At 39.1% G+C, this 6,055-nt stretch overlaps 1 pseudogene; it reads left to right on the forward strand.

The window, feature by feature from the left end:
- The first annotated feature begins 243 nt into the window (after positions 1–243).
- On the forward strand, positions 244–5,416 carry LOC131495547 (ribosome biogenesis protein NSA2 homolog; annotated as a pseudogene).
- The last annotated feature ends 639 nt before the right edge of the window (positions 5,417–6,055 follow it).

The following is a 6,055-nucleotide window of genomic DNA, read 5'->3' on the forward strand; positions in this document are numbered from 1 at the left end:
ACCTTAGTCATGATCAAAATGAGATAATGCATTTGGAAGCAATATGTAAACTGTAAAATGCTACACAAAAGAATCTAAGACTATAGTTAAAGACATGAGATTGCTTCTTCTCTTCTCTAGAGGAAACAATCCTAAATCTGTTAACCTTGCTAAACAGGATTTCAATTCCAACCACACAAATTCTTGAGAATCCACTAAACTGCAGGCAGAAATAGGGCCCCACACTGATCCTTTACATCCAACATGTCCTTATATGAGGCCAGAACAGAGTTCCTAAACCTGCGTCATGCTGCCCTAGGTCTGACTTGGATTTCTAGCTTTTAGTGAGGTGGAGTATTCTTTGCTGATTTGCATTTTCCTCATTGTAGCATTAAGCTCAATCATGCAACCTTTCTCTGTAGCGTTTCTTTGAAAGCACCAAAAAAATTAGCTTCAAAATTATTTTAAGTGATAGAGAATATTTAGTCCTTCCCTCTCACCACCAAGAAAAATATGACAAGTTTCAGGTTTGGAAAAAACTACATTTTCCTATTTATATCCAAATTTGAATGACTGCTTTACTACTCACCAGAAAAAAAATATTTCCAGTTCTCAGAAACCCACTATCTACTGACTGCTAAGTAACTTATTTGTAGTTGGGAGTTACTAAGTTACTTCAAAATTCCTATTCTATATAAGATACTACTAAACTTTTGGCAACAATAAATTTTATTTTTTTTTATGGGAAGCTAGGCAAAACTGCCAAGGGAGTATTACAAACCACAAAATTGTTATTATTGAGAACAATCTTAATATTATGTGGCAACAAAGATACTGAGCCACATTCCACATTTGTATAAATTCTTCTGAAGTATAGCACGGCCATAATCAATGTTATATGATTAAATTTATTTCAAAATCTTGGTGGATCTGAGGCATATAAAATAATAATAAATAATAATAATAATAATACAGAAAGTGAGAGAGAGAGAGAGCAGGCAAGGGAGGGGCAGAGAGAGAGAGAGGGAGACACAGAACCTGAAGCAGGCTCCAGGCTCTGAGCTGTCAGTGCAGAGCTGGACGCAGGGCTCCAACCCACGAGACCGTGACTTGAGCTGAAGTCAGATGTTCAACTGATTGAGCCACCCAGGCATCCCTAAAATAATAATACGTTTTAAATGAAGTCAGAACATTTTCTGAGTTTTCCCCCAAATTTTTGGAGAATAAGTTTCTTGGTCAATGTCAAGAATTTTTGAGACCCTGATAATTTGTCTTAAAATAACATTTTATTTAAAAATTTTAGGCTCTTTAGAAAGAGAAATTGCTTTGAAATGCTAATTACCCCCACCCTCCTTGGTTTCTATTGCATTTGTCATCATATCATCTTAAGACATGTTGGTAAGAGGCTGATATGGAAGGGCTTTGAAACAAGAAGAAAGTCTTTCCAACCTTGAATTAAGGTAATTTTAAGTATCAAGTCTGCAGACATCCAGGGGGTTGTTCAAGAACAAAGCTTCATCTGTTGCCTGTTCTTATGCATTTTAATGTACTGTACACTAAGACTCAAGAAAAAAAGGTTTAACAAGCTTCTGACTTTTGATTGAAACTCTTTTGCAGGGTTTTTCACAAAAAAAACACACATTTTATAACCCAGAGAACTAAGTAAAGATTTTTTTGTTGTTGTTTTAAGAAGAATGAGCCAGGTTTTGAAAGGCATTCTTCTAGAAACCTAAAACTTTGCTGATTGCTTCCAGGTTTTGATATATTTCTGTGGTTAACAGGATACCACAGTAGGGGGCATCAAAGAGATAGTAAGTTTGCACCTAGAAAATAATTCTATTTTTGTATTGAAATTGAATTTGCCTTTACAGATAGAATAAATTTACATTTCAAATAGCAAAGGGAATTCTGCAAAGGACTCCTATAACATCCAGACCCAAGTTATGTATAGTCTACCACCGTCAGTGACTTCTTTGCCAATTATCCTGGATCTGCAGAGAAATTCTTATAAGGGCATTTTAAGCACCACGAGAAATGTATGATTAACGTTTAGAGAAAAGCAATCTAGAATATAAAAACTATGGGTTATATGTCCAAAATACCTTTTTCTGAAGATCAGGAACTGTGGTCATCAGGGAGAATAGACACCTAGTAAACAGAAATGGGAGCTGCTGGGGAGTAACAGGAGTTTAAGCTGAGTGAGGTGTGCCCAAAGCTCAGGGTGCTACATGGTGACCTGGATGGGGTTGGGGAGATGCCTGCCTGCATGGTGAGCCAGGTGCCTGTCAGGTGCCTGTCATCCTCAGAGAGGCTGTAAGGATTAAACTCACCTTGTTGCTCATCCCTGTTTTCATTTTTTTTAAAATGTTTATTTATTATTGAGAGACAGACACAGAGCGTGAGCAGGGGAGGGGCAGAGAGAGAGAGACAGAGCATGAGTGGGGAAGGAGCAGAGACAGAGGGAGACACAGAATCCGAAGCAGGCTCCAGGCTCTGAGCTGTCAGCACAGAGCCCAACGCGGGGTTCAAAACTCACAAACTGCGAGATCATGACCCAAGCCGAAGTCGGTTGCCTAAACAACTGAGCTATCCAGGGGCCCCTCATCCCTGTTTTCATTAATCAACACCTAAGTTTCTTGTCCTTGGCCTAGTCTTAAACTTTACTTCCCACCTCTTTCCAAATCACTTCACTGCATGTTTAGGAACTTCTAGTCCACAGATTAAACAAACTCTTGAATAATCTCAAACTATGACTGGGAACTCACCTTCAAGTCTTGGCTTAACTGAAACCTGGCTCTCACCTAGAGATACCCTCCTCTGTAGGGATTTCCAGTCGCGGCTATTCTGACACCCAGCTATGGAGAAAGACATTTTATCAGCCCATAAATGGGACCGCCTCCTTCTTGCAAGTATTTAAAAGTTGCTTTTTTTCTTTCTGATTTTCTTAGCGTGCATAGCCTGACCCTGCTCAGCACTATCTTTGAGGTTCAGTCAGCCTCCGAGAAGAATGTGTCCTCTTCGTCTTTTGTTTTTGTTCTTTGTTTTTGGCTGACAAGAGGCATGTAGTTTTTGGTGAGTACATTTAATTGGTAAAGGTTTGGTAAGTCTAAATGATGTTTAATAGGAAAAGTTCATATTTTGATCTTCATATTACCTTTCATTTTTTACAATATAAAAGGGTTTTTTATATTAAACTGTGAGTATGTATGAGAAGGGAGCCAATTTTTTAAATGTTTCTTTTTGGGGGCAACTGGGTGGCTCAGTCGGTTAAGTGTCTGCCCTTGGCTCAGGTCATGATCTTGCAGTGTGTGAGTTTGAGCCCCGCATCAGGCTGTGTGCTGACAGCTCAGAGCCTACAGCCTGCTTCAGATTCTGTCTCCCTCTGTCTCTGCTCCTTCTCCACTCATGCTCTGTCTCTGTCTCTGTCTCTCTCAAAAATAAACAAACATTAAAAAAATTAAGTGTTTCTTTTTGTGTGTTAATCAACTACCTTATGGAGTTTTGTTTTGTTTTATATATCATTTGCCTGGAGTTACTTAATTATTTTCTTAAGTACTATTTACTGAAGCCAAGTACAATTACTGGTGTATTTAGGTTGTCTTTTCCAAGTTTTGCTCCCTAAATCAGACTCTAACTACTTTGAGGGCCACACTACCATGCTTATGTGACAATTACTTAAAGAAGCATTCTTAAGTCCTTGGAGGGATTCTGATCAATGCTTTCTCTGAAACCTTGTAAAAGTATTTTACTTCCTTTTGCAGCAAAGACAAGTAATACTGCTTATAATAAGTTTGGAAAGATTACTTGAATGGAGGCTGCTGCTTCTCACATTTCCATAAAAAGAGCCCTGTAGCAATCAACATTCTGCTAGTGCCATCCATGTTCTAGACCTTCACTTTTCCATCCTTATGTAACACTCCTTTCTCTGGAATTGATACTATCTGACTATCCTCATTGCTGTATCTTCACATCTTAAGGTTACTCCCCTCATTCTTGAAGATTTTGGCTCGTATCTTTTCTTCATAACAACTTCCATCATCCTAGATGGCTCTATCTAACACTAAAGCCTCAAAATTCTTTGACAGCTTGACCCCATTAATCCATCCCTCCAGTCACAGTTGTGGGAAGGAAGGCAAGTGTAGTAGGCCGAAGCTTTCATAGGCCCTAATGAACATGCTAGTATTTATGCTCTGTATATCTCCTTGCCTTGACTCTGAGCTGGCTGTGTGACCTGTATGGAAAAATTACATCAGTTCCAGCCCTAATACTTAAGAAGTCCTGAGAGCTCTCTAAAAAACCTGGGTTCAGAACTGATGTGTCATGCTTTCTTTGGAGTCCGTCGTTTTAGAACTGTCTCTTTCCCATCGCGGGTTGCTTGGAGTGAGCTCGCGGGTCTGTAAGACCAGAAAATTGAGAGTTTCTTCGCGCCCCTGTAGCTGCACCAGGGGGCTCTGCCGCTATCACCAAGCCACAAAATGAACATGTTGAGTTACACCGGAAGCACTGTGGCTATCGTTTAGATTACCATGAGAAAAAGAGAAAGAAAGAAGGTTGAGAGGCTCATCAACATTCAAAGAAGGCAAAAAAGATGATTGGTCTGAAAGCTAAGTTCCACCGTAAACAGCGCCATCCTGAGAAAATACAAATGAAAAAGACTATCAAGATGCATGAAAAGAGAAACACCAAGCAAAAGAATGATGAAAAGACTCCACAAGGAGCAGTACCTGGATATGTACTGGACAGGGAGGGACAGTCCCAAGCTAAAGTACTTCCCAACATGATTAAACAAAAATGAAAAGAGAAAGCAGCAAAATGGGAAGTCCTTTGATCAAAGTTCGTGCCCAGGGAGAAACAGAAGTATTAAAAGTTATTCGAACAGGAAAGAGAAAGAAGAAAGCATGGAAGAGGATGGTTACTAAAGTCGGCTTTGTTGGAGATGGCTTTACTCTAAAACCACCTAAATATGAAAAATTCATTAGGCCAGTGGGCTTACTTTTCAAAAAGGTCCATGTAACACATCCTGAATTGAAAGCCACCTTTTGCCTGCCAATAGTTGGTATAAAAGAGAATCCCTCATCCTCACTATATACATTTTTGGGTGTTCTTACGAAAGGTACTGTCATTGAAGTGAACGTAAGTGAGTTGGGCCTTGTGACACAAGGAGACAAGGTTATTTGGGGGAAAATATGCCCAGGTTACCAACAGTCCTGAAATCGATGGATACATAAATGTGGTCTTATTGGTTTGACAGCAGTTTCAGACAAATAACTTTACAATTACTGATTTCAACAATAGAATTTAGTGATTCATCACTTACATATAACACCCAGTACTCATCCCATCAAGCATCTTCCTTAATGCCCCTCACCCATTTAGCCATCCCCCACACCCAACACCCCTCTAGCACTCTTCAGTTTGTTCTCTGTATTTAAGAGTCTCTTATGGTCTGTCTACCTTTCCGTTTTTATATTATTTTTGCTTCCCTTCCCTTATGTTCATCTGTTTTGTATCTTAAATTCCACATATGTATGAAGTCATATTTGTCTTTCTCTGACCAACTGATTTTGCTTCGCATAATAGACTCTAGTTCCATCCACGTAGCTACAGATGGCAAGATTTCATTCATTTTGATTGCTGAGTAGTATTCCATTAGTGTGTGTGTGTGTGTGTGTGTGTGTGTGTGTGTAAATATATATATACATATACATATGTATATATATATATACATATATATATATATCACCTCTTCTTTATCCATTCATCCATTGATGGACATTTGGGCTCTTTGCTCTTTCCATACTTTGGCTATTGTTGATAGTACTGCTATAAACATTGAGGTGCATGTGCCCCTTCGAAATACCATACCTGTATCCCTTGGATAAATACCTAGTAGTGCAATTGCTGGGTCATAGGGTAGTTCTATTTTTAATTTTTTGAGGAACGTACATACTGTTTTCCAGAGTGGCTGTTGCATTCCCATCAATAGTGCAAAAGTGTTCCTCTTTCTCCGCATCCTCACCAACATCTGTTGTTGCCTAAGTTGTTAATTTTAGCCATTCTGACAGGTGTGAGATGG

The sequence above is a fragment of the Neofelis nebulosa genome, chromosome 15 (assembly GCF_028018385.1).
Source record: "Neofelis nebulosa isolate mNeoNeb1 chromosome 15, mNeoNeb1.pri, whole genome shotgun sequence".
Classification (NCBI taxonomy): domain Eukaryota; kingdom Metazoa; phylum Chordata; class Mammalia; order Carnivora; family Felidae; genus Neofelis; species Neofelis nebulosa.